The sequence below is a fragment of the Podarcis filfolensis genome (genome assembly GCF_964270895.1).
Source record: "Podarcis filfolensis genome assembly, chromosome: 16".
NCBI lineage: Eukaryota > Metazoa > Chordata > Lepidosauria > Squamata > Lacertidae > Podarcis > Podarcis filfolensis.
In genome coordinates this window covers 39,558,582-39,570,046 of record NC_139620.1, presented here as the reverse complement: position 1 = coordinate 39,570,046, position 11,465 = coordinate 39,558,582, and positions in this window count along the sequence as shown.

Sequence of the window (11,465 nt, the reverse complement as noted above, 5' to 3'; positions counted from 1 at the left end):
ACATGGATCCTCAGGATTTTTGCATTGGGCTACCCCAAACTCACCGTCAGATCACATGTCTGTGGCCACAGCATGAACCACAAAAATCATACATCCACTGTTTCGTTTAGAATATTTTTTTGCTTGTTTTCCTCCTCTAAAAACTATGTGCGTGTTATGGTCGGGTACATGTTACAGAGCGAAAAATACGGTATATGAAACACATAAAGAAGACAGCAAGAAAGGATTCAGTTACACAAGATCTTGGTTTCAAACGGAAGTGATCGAAGGGAAAGTGAAATTACTGAAGGCTGCATACAGCATATTATTAGAATGGGAGACAAAAGATTAAGAGGTAAAATCAGTTATGATTAAATGGGCACAAAATGTAGGTCACAACATTATGATGGAAGAGTGGGAAAAATTATGGAAAACTGATTTAAAATTTACAGATTGTTCCCTATTGAAGGAGAATTACATGAAGATGGTGTACAGATGGTACACGACACCAGTGCAGTTAGGGAAAATGTACAAAACTAGTTCAAATATATGTTGGAAGTGTAAGGAAAAGGAGGGGACATTTTATCATATGTGGTGGGATTGTAATGTAATTTAAAAATTTTGGGAAATGATATACAACGAATTGAAGAAAATGTTCCATTTAACATTTGTTAAAAAACCTGAAGTATTTTTGTTAGGGATTGTAGGGAAAGACCTGCCAAAAAAGTTGAAAAACATCTTCATGTATGCGACAACGGCCGCGAGAGTCCTAATAACACAAGGATGGAAGACGGAAGAAACCCCAACTAAAGAATCAAGGCAAGAAAAATTGATGGACTATGCAGAACTGGCCAAATTGACATATAAGCTACGGGACAAGGATAACTGTGACTTTAAAGATGAATGGGAACCCTTTACAAAGTATTTGAAGACGCAACAAAGCGAACTGGACTCCTTGGCTGGTTTTGAATAAACATTCACAAACTTTTTTATTGATGATAATCAGCTAAATAGTTTGAGGATCTATACAAATGTGTAACATGCAGCAAACAGCATTCACAGAGAAATCAAAGACTGGAACTGAGGGAAGCTGGGGGTGGGGGGTTTTGTGGGGGGGAGCGAGGAAAAATGGGGGGGGGGGACAAGGATGATATGTTTCTGGATAATATGTTTGGTTTTAATTTTGAATAATTTTTTTTTAAAAAATATGGATGAACAATGGAAAAAGAATCTAGAAAAAATAAGCAGATTACAAATTGTAAAAAAGGTTAAATATTTGGGAATTTATATAACGATGATGAATATTAATCTGTTCGAGGACAATTATAATAAAACCTGAAAAGAAATAAAAAACCAATTAGAAATTTGGCAAAGGTTAAAACAATCAATATGGGGGAGAATTTCGACGATTAAAATGAACATATTACCAAAGTTACTGTTCTTATTCCAAATGATCCCGATAATCAGCAAATATGATATTTTCAAAAAATGGAGAAAGGGCTTATTCATAAGGCAAGAGGAAAAGCCATGCATAAAATTCAGACTGTTAACAGACACCAAGGAAAGTGGGGGCTTTGGACTCCCAGACTTGAGACTTTACTATCAGGCAACGGGTCTTGGATGGATCAAAGACTGGGTCACGTTAAATAAAACAGAGATTCTTGACTTGGAAGGATGGAACAACCGCTATGGATGGCACACCTATCTAATTTACAATAAGGTGGCTGTAAATAGAGACTTTCTGAATCATATAGTCAGGAAGTCCCTATGCAAAGTATGGACAAATTACCGATGGCTCTTAGAACCAAAGATAAAGATACCCTGCTGGGTGCCTCCCTTGGAGGTAGTAGCGGTAAAAAGAACAAATATGGAAAAGGGTTGGCCAACATACCAACAGTTATTAATAAAAGAGCACAGTAATGTAAAATTAAAACCTTATGTAGAGATCAAGAATTATTGTAACAGTTGGTTACAATATCATCAGGTAGTGCATCTTTTTAATCAAGATAAAAAAATAGGATTTGAACAGAAAACATCAAAATTTCAAAGTGAACTTTTGCAACCAAACAAGAAAATTATATCGAGAATGTACAACTTACTCATCAAATGGGAGCTGAAAGATGAGCTAATAAAATAAACAATGATTAAACGGTCACAAGATCTGGGCCAGACAATCTACTTAAACAGATGGGAAATGTTATGGAAAACTGATATAGACTTTACAGCTTGGTATTTGATAAAAGAAAATATAATGAAGATGTTCTATCACTGGTATCTCACCCCAGTAAAATTATCAAAGATTTATTAAAAAAACACTCAAACCTCTGCTGGAGATGTAAAACAGAGGTGGGGACACTGTGTCATATGTGGTGGGGGTGCAAGGTGGTCAAACAATTTTGGACTATGGTACATGGAGAGCTCAAAAAGATATTTAAGAGCTCAATTCTTAAAAACCAGAAGCATATTTGCTGGGATTAATATCCAGTGACATCCCTAAGGACAAAATTCCTGTATGCAACAGCAGCAGCTAGAATTGTAGTGGCAAAAAAATGGAAATCAGAAAAAATAACTGAATTACTAGAATGGCGAGCTAAAATTTGTGAATTTGCGGAGATGGCAAAACTAATGCCATCAATTAGAGGCTACTCTAATCAAAAAACTTACAAAGAATGTGAATGCATACAGGAATATATGATAAGATTTGGTTTCAGAGCTTAAATTTAACATGCAGTAGCCTGAAGTACGCAAGGATACAAGAGAACATTACAATACAAACAGAAAAACAAATTTAATAGCTGTCAACACAACAAGAAAAAACAGTGTGAAGAGAAGATCGCACATGGGTGAAGGGAAGTAATGGGTAAAGGGGGAGGGAGGTATAAGGCAGTACAGTGTTACCTCTGGTTGTGAACGGGATCCGTTCTGGAGGCCAGTTCGCAACATGAAAGGAATGCAACCCACGTCTGTGCACTTGCGGGTCATGATTCGCCGCTTCTGCGCATGTGCGTGACGTCATTTTGTGCGTCTGCGCATGCGCGAGTGGCGAAACCTAGAAGTAACCCTTTTTGGTACTTCCGGGTCGCCGCGGGACACAACATGAAAACACGTAACCTGAAGCAAACGTAGCAAGAGGTATGACTGTAATTGGAAAATTGTAGAGGACAAATACGTGTTTTAGGAGGTTAAGAATAAGGAAGTAAAAGAAGAAGATTTAAGTTAAAGAATAGTAAAATAAGGAAATCTGAGAAGAATTTAGTACAAATGAAAACATGAGAGTCATGTTATTGCTTCTGTCTTGGTTTATTTTGGTTGTAAAGTCCTCTGTTGTTAAGATTGTGCATAAAATCAATAAAATTATAAAACAACAACAACAACACCGCCGGCACCACAGAACGGCTGCCTGAACTGCATGTGGACACCTTGGCTGAACCGTGGCTTCTGGGCAAATGAAGATGACTCGTGAGCTGGCATCTCTGCAACACTGGGCTTTGTACTGCACCCAGGGACTCTGCAAGGAAGGTAAAAACTTTTCTTAAGAGGAGGTGAGGGCCTGGCAGGAGGGGTGGGCAAATCTGTCCATTGTGGTTTCTCTCTATTTCTCCTTTTTCTAATCTTACAATCACTCTCCACATTTCCACATCAATTTGTGAATTCTTTTTCCCAGGAGAAAATTTGCCAGCATTTTAGTGAGAATTTCTAATTCTGGATTCACATGTCTTTCTGCAAGCCATTCCACTTGCAGCTAGTACAGTGGTACCTCAGGTTAATTCGTTCCGGAGGTCCGTACTTGACCTGAAACTGTTCTTAACCTGAAGCACCACTTTGGCTAATGGGGCCTCCTGCTGCTGCCGCGTCGCCGGAGCACGATTTCTGTTCTCATCCTGAAGCAAAGTTCTTAACCTGAAGCACTATTTCTGGGTTAGCAGAGTGTGTAACCTGAAGCGTATGTAACCTGAAGCGTATGTAACCCGAGGTACCACTGTATACTGCTAAGGGACTTAAACTGAGAGATATGTTGAATTCCTCCCAAAGCTCCTCAAGAAATGGGTTATATGTTTTTAAATTAAATGAAAATCAAGACTTTGGCAGCCGGTCAACACTTCTGAAATCCGAACTTGCTGCCCCTGAAAAGGAAGAGCTTTTTGACTTAGAAACTCACACTTGAGCACATTGGCAACGCCCTGCTCTTTCCAGTGCTCTTGAAGCTGGCATTTTTATTTCTGTGTTTAACGCCTTCTTCCTTTTCAGATAAGTTGAGTGTTCTAGGGAAAATATTTATCCACATGCTCTGAACAAACAGATTTATGATCCCGTTTCAATGTATTCTTATTGTTAGTTTGGGATTCTTAATCTGTTGCTGATCTGCTGGCTTCCCCTTTCACCTCCTTCTTGATGAATCATTTCCGAGGAGCGTTTGGTGTGCTAATGATTCATAACAATGCTAAATAAAACTACAAAAATGTCATGCAGGTGGCAGAAAAACACCAGAATTTGGAAATGCACTGCACCCACAAGAGAACGTGGCAGGATGAGTCGGTGGAAACAGCTCTGCAGCGATAAATCTTTGGCCCTTCATTGACTTCTCAAAGACAAAACTGAGGCCCTGACTGTGCAAATGGCTGTAAACTGGTGGTTTCATCTAATCCGGTGGTGGGGAGCTTGTGGCTTTGCAGATGTCGATGAACTCAAAACTCCCATCACCCCCAGGCAGCCTAGCCAGAGATCAGGGATGATGGAAAATGTAGCCCAAAAATACCTGGAGGGACCATAAATTAGGCACCCGATCTACACCAAATCTGCACTAAAAAATTAAAGCAGTGCCATACCACTTTAAACAGCACACCCTACAACATTTCTCTGATGAAAATAGGGACATCCTATTCCATTGTTAATATCCCACCCATCTGACAGGGTTGCCCCAGCCACCCTAGGCAGCTTCCAACATATATAAAAACATAATAAAACATTAAACATAAACAACTTCCTTATACAGGGTTTCCTTCAGATCGTTTGGGAGTCGGATAACGCCATATCTTCCAACATTTCTCTGATGAAAACAGGGATAATAATAATAATAATAATAATAATTTATTATTTATACCCTGCCCATCTGGCTGGGCCTCCCCAGCCACTCTGGGCGGCTTCCATAAAAACCAAAAATACAATAAAATATCACACGTTAAAAACTTCCCTGAACAGGGCTGCCTTAAGATGTCTTCTGAATGTCAGGTAGTTGTTTATCGCTTTGACATCTGCTGGAAGGGCGTTCCACAGGGCGGGCGCCACTACCGAGGGATGTCCTCAGGAAAAATGGGACATTCCGGGATTAAGTCAGAAACTGGGATGGCTTCTGTAAATCCAGGAATGTGGCAGGAAAGTAGGGATACTTCAAGGGTCTGAACAATCAAGACTTCTCCCAAAGAATCCTGGGAAGTGTTAAGGGTGATGAAAGTTGTTAGGACCCCCCCCCCCAATTCCTCTCACTGAGCTACAATTTCCAGAGTGGTTTAACAATCAATCCCTCTTGCCAAGGAACTCTGGGAGTTGTAGCTCAGTGAGAGGAACAGGGATCGTCTATCAATGCTCCTTACTGCTCCAATAGAGAACTAGCCATAATATAAAATCCTAAAGATAAGAAGGTATAGTATTTCAGGGAATCGGTACTCAGAGAAATTGGATTAATCAGTCTTGCCCTTCCCACAATTGCTGTTGCTGACATATATACAAGGGGTGACCGGAAAGTAGAGTGAATCACCCCTGTAATGGGAACTGCCGGATTGGTGGAGACACTTGGGAGGCTTTCGGCCGTATCTCAGCTAACATATGCACACGTGTCTTGGCATTTGTTGACAGGCCTACGTTCATGCGGTAGTGTTTAGTAGCTGTTAATAGTGCAGTGTGTTGCGATTGAAAATGGAGCAGAGTCAATATGAAATTCTATTTCAAATTGGGTAAATCAGCATTAGAACCCACAAAATGCTCACAATTGTGTACAGAGATGAAGCTGTAACTCAAAAGACAGTGTATGAGTGGTTTGAGCATTTCCGTGAAGGGAGGCAAACCATCGAAGATGACCCTCGGTCTGGCAGACCATCAATGAGCAGAACGTTGGCAAATGTCGACAGAGTTTGTGAGTTATTGATGTGGGATTGGTGTTTGTTCATCTGAATGGTGGCCGAAGAATTGCATATTCTGCATGAAATTGTTACTGAGGTTACCGAGTTGTCTTGCTCTGGCTCCACCGGATTTCTTTCTTTTTCCAAAACTAAAATCTGCACTGAAAGGGCACAGATTTTCCAACATTTCACACATCCAAGCTGCTGTGACAAGGGAACCAAAAACAGTACAAAAAGAGGACTTCTCCAGAAGTTTCCAACAGTTCTACAAACATTGTCAATGGTGCATTGTATCAGAGAAGGCCTACTTTGAAGGCCTGTAAGGTATGTATGTTCAAATATTTCTCAATGTCCGATTTCTGTGACCATTCACCAAACTTTCCGGTCACGCCTTGTATATCACCAAGATGCTGATATCATAAATTGAGAAGCAGCAAAGCCACTTGTTTCCCCCACCCCTCAGGATTGTCACCCAGAGAATGTTCTTTATTTTACAAAAAAACAAAACAAAACAAAACACATTAATATTAAAAAGCTGCACTTATCTTGCATTTCCCCCATAGAGAGTATTTTGCTTATGTCTAAAAGCTACAACTAACAACTACTGCAACTAACATTCAGAATACACTCAAGAGAGTTTTGCAGCAGGGGCAATTATTGCCAGGCACTGAAAAAGGTTTAGTGTTACTATGTTGGAATCTTGGCATCAAAAAGTCTGGCAAGTAGCACTTCTGGAAAAACTTCCGGGAGCAGTGTGTGGTGAATCAGAAGGAGCGCTGTTTGGGGAGCTCCATTGCTCTGGGTGGCAGTTGCACAAAAAGTTGGATTTGGTTCTAAAATTCTTTTCAACTGACTTCATGGAGCTATTGAGCCATCTGGCTGAGTGTGTCTCCAATTCACAGCCCCTGTGAGCCCATATGGGAAAGCAATCTCTCTCCTGGCTGCACAATGTGTACTGCAATTTGTACACACCAGCTAAAAAAGAAAGCCTGTGCAGCAACATTCACTACCTTTGTGAGAGAAGAATGTGGAATTGTGATGTGAATAATTTGTTAGCAAAATCACTTAAATAATGCGGATGGAGTCCAGAGAGAAGAGGAATCCTAGTAGCACTTTACTGAGGAAAACTGAACAAAACTGTGAGAGAACAAATGAATGACAGTTTTGTATTTCTTATTTTAGGCCTGGAACAGGGCAGGAAGACATTCAACTAAACATATAAAGGAAAAGTTCCTCAGAACAACCTAGCCAATCAGAGCATGTGCCACCTCAGTTGAGATCATGCCACTCTGGCTGGTTGCTAAGCAGCACTTCCACCCACGCCCCTCTTGGTGAGTTGGCTTACTGATAACATAATTCACCCTTACGTTACACATAGAATGAGTTCTGCTGTTACATTCAGACATAATTTCCCAAGGAATATAAGACAAGGGAACTGTCTTTTTTCTTTCTCCACCCTCCATCTTCAAATGTCACCTAATAATGCTGAACTTGATAAATCCAGAGCAAGCACCAAGACTTGAGAAGGAGGAGCAGGGAGGGTGCTTTGCTGGGACCATGCTGGGACCATTCTCCACCTCTACTCCATGCAGCTACAAGAAAGCCAGATTTGCACATGCTTAGGGTTGAAGAGCAAACAAGAGGACCCTATGAGGACTCTCGTTTTAAATACCCCTACTACAGGTATATGTAGGCTATAGAAGCTGCAATAAATTGCTGAGGGGGGCAGGAGAAGGAAAGAGGAAAGCAAGTCTTCAACCACCAGGTATGTCTATGTCTCATCCAGAAAGTATAGCCAGAGTTTTCAAAAGCAGTTTTCAATCAATGCACCATTCAAAGCAAATAAATGCAGTTTGTCCCACAAGTAGAAGACTAGCACATTGTAGAGCAGAGTTGTACTGGGATTCTTTTAATGGTGGGTCAGACTCCTTGCAGCTAGAAGAGTAGCACAGCAGGCAAAGATCTGGGTTAGAACCTCTGCCCTTGCTGAGTTATGTTTCTGTATAGAGAGCTCTCTTTCTCTGTCAACATGAAGAAGCATTCCAAACTGGACTCCCCACATCTGCAGTATGACCTTAGTAGGCAGCTGCATAGTATCATAGGATAGGAATCTTTTACGTAATGTGGAGCTTGAACCCGCAACCCTGAGATAAAGGGTCTTGTGCTCTGCTATCCCAGCCTCCCTGGGATGTTGGGTCTAGGGGTGGGAAGAGGTGGATTTGTTGCAGTGCCTATTTGAGGAAAGTATACATATAAACGCCTATTGCTATGTGCCACCCCAGTCTCCAGGCAGTGAGAGACTCGGAGGGTTTCAGTGCTTACCTAGAGTTCAGTTTCCTTGGGATGAAGGTCAGTGGAGACTGTGGTCTTTTTTGGATATATGATTTTTTTACACATGTATACAACCTGAGCATGGGATGGAGGGGCTCACAGCATTAACACCCCAGCAGATAGATATTGCTTCTCCATTAGGTTTCCAGGGAATGCCCAAAGTCCAGCACAGAGCAAACGTATCTTAGTGACTCCTGCTTTCAGCTCATTCACACAATTCTGGCTAATATTCTCTTGCACGGGAGCTAGGTGAGACAGATGAGGGAAAGGCCCAGCCATTTATTCCATGGCACAGAGCAACCTCTTTATAATAAATCACGGCACTTAACTAGCCAACCAAAGCCACTACCTTGACAAAGGAACTGGTTTGACCAATTTCCCCAGGCTTATCCAGTCTACCTTCACAGACAGAGGATCACAGAGTCTGGAAGGGGACCAAGGGCTTCATTCAGATCGACATCACTCCACAACTCATAAAAGTATATTACTGAAAATAGCATGGGGGGGGGATTCATTATATTACGGTAAAGTTGCATAAAAAGGTAAAGGTAAAGGACCCCTGACAGTTAAGTCTAGTCGCAAACGACTCTGGGGTTGCGGCGCTCATCTCGCTTTACTGGCCGAGGGAGCCGGCGTACAGCTTCCGGGTCATGTGGCCAACGACTCTGGGGTTGCGGCGCTCATCTCGCTTTACTGGCCGAGGGAGCCGGCGTACAGCTTCCGGGTCATGTGGCCAGCATGACTAAGTGGCTTCTGGCAAACCAGAGCAGTGCACAGAAAAGCCGTTTACCTTCCCACCGGAGCGGTAGCTATTTATCTACTTGCACTTTGACATGCTTTCAAACTGCTAGGTTGGCAGGAGCAGGGGCTGAGCAAAGAGAGATCACTCCATTGCGGGGATTCGAACCGCCAACCTTCTGATTGGCAAGCCCTAGGCTCAGTGGTTTAGACCACAGCGCCACAAAATTGTGTACAAAAAATGTGTGTATAAGAAGAAATGCACACTAGAATGTTGACAGATTTTCATGAGGATTTTTTTTAATGCAGAATGCATTAAATGCAGGATGCAGAAATGTGGTGAGCTAAAGTTAAGATTGGAAATATTAGAAAAGAGAGAGAAACGGAAGTGGTGGTTCTATGAGCCGACAAACATCATTGCTTAGCGTGCAACTTTTTAAAAAAATGTGACTGGTTTTGTGTTTGCTTTGAAATACACAGAAACCACACATGGCTTATTAAACATATAACTCATGCAGCCTTTAGGAAACCAATAGCTCTTCCCTCTGGGACTGCAACTCATGAAGTATAGACTTTTGAAAAGAAATATTCCTTTGCTATAGGGTGGGTGTGTATGTTCTTGTGTTTAGAGGAAATGGGGAGTTTTTAAATTCTTTCATCATGACAGAATTTCCTCAGAGGAGAATAGGGCAAAAGAATAGTAATAATACTGTACTTCTTGTTCCATGGACAGGGTTGCAAGTCTTGACCTGAAATAAGCTCCACTGGCTAGCATTTTCAGAAGAGAACATGAGGAAAGCCTGTCGGATCAAGCCAGGGACTCATCTAATGCAACATTCTGTTCCCCCAGTTCCCCCAGCCTGGGGGAAGCCTGCAAGCTGGACATGACTGCAAGAGCTCCCTCCCCTCCTGGTATTCAGTTATTCCAAGGCATAACACCTCTGGCAGTGAGGGGAGAGCACAGCCATCGCAGCTAGCAGCCCAGGAATCCATGGATTTGTCTAATGCTCTTTTAAAGCCACTCCTGTTGTTCACCATCACTGCCTCCTGTGGAAGTGAGTTCCATGGTTCAACTGTGTGTGAAGAAGTACTCCCTTTTCTCTGTCCTGAATTTTCTGGCATTCGGCTGAATTGAACGTCCACATGTTCTAGTGTAGGGAGGGAGGGAGAAGAACTGTCTTTCAAGATACCTGATTAAGCTTGTATCATTATATTATATTATATTATATTATATTATATTATATTATATTAGGTAAAGGGACCCCTGACAGTTAAGTCCAGTCGCAATTGACTCTGGGGTTGTGGCCCTCATCTCGCTTTATAGGCCGAGGGAGCCAGCTTTTGTCTGCTCCGCAAACAGTTTTTCCGGGTCATGTGGCCAGCAGGACTAAGCCGCTTCTGGCGAACCAGAGCAGCACACGGAAACACTGTTTACCTTCCTGCCAGAACAGTACCTATTAATCTACTTGCACTTTTCGGTGTGCTTTCGAACTGCTAGGTTGGCAGGAGCTGGGACCAAGCAATGGGAGCTCACCCTGTCGCGGGGATTCGAACCACCGACCTTTTGATCAGCAAGCCTCAGGCTCAGTGGTTTAGACCACAGTGCCACCCACGACCCATTATATTATATTATATCAATGATATTATGATATTATTATTACATTATATTATATTATATTATTATATTAATTATATTAATTATATTATGTTATATTAATGTTGGAAGCCAAAGTGGCTGGGGCAACCCAGTTGGATGGGTGGGATATAAGTTGCTGTTGTTGTTGTTGTTGTTGTTGTTGTTGTTGCTGGTTGTCTTCTCTTGCCCAGTCTGGCCCATTCTTTTGAAATGGTAAATACCTCAGCTCTCAAATCCATTGTACCAGACCTCATATGAGAAGTTCATCCATCAACAGTGTTTGAGGGAACCTGGAAGTGAAAAGAACTATTGGGAAATTATTTTCCCCAAGATCCTTCTACCGCAGAGAAAATATTTGGGGTCATTTAAGTGAGTCAATATGGCTTCCGGATTGCTCTCCTGTACTATTTCAGACATGTGGTTTATGTACGTATATATGTGTGTTTACCTTGTGGACAACATTGATGGCAGAAAGTGAGGAGGAATTAAAGAACCTTTTAATGAGGGTGAAAGAGGAGAGCGCAAAATATGGTCTGAAGCTCAACATCAAAAAAACGTAGATCATGGCCACTGGTCCCATCACCTCCTGGCAAATAGAAGGGGAAGAAGTGGAGGCAGTGAGAGATTTTACTTTCTTGGGCTCCATAATCACTGCAGATGGTGAC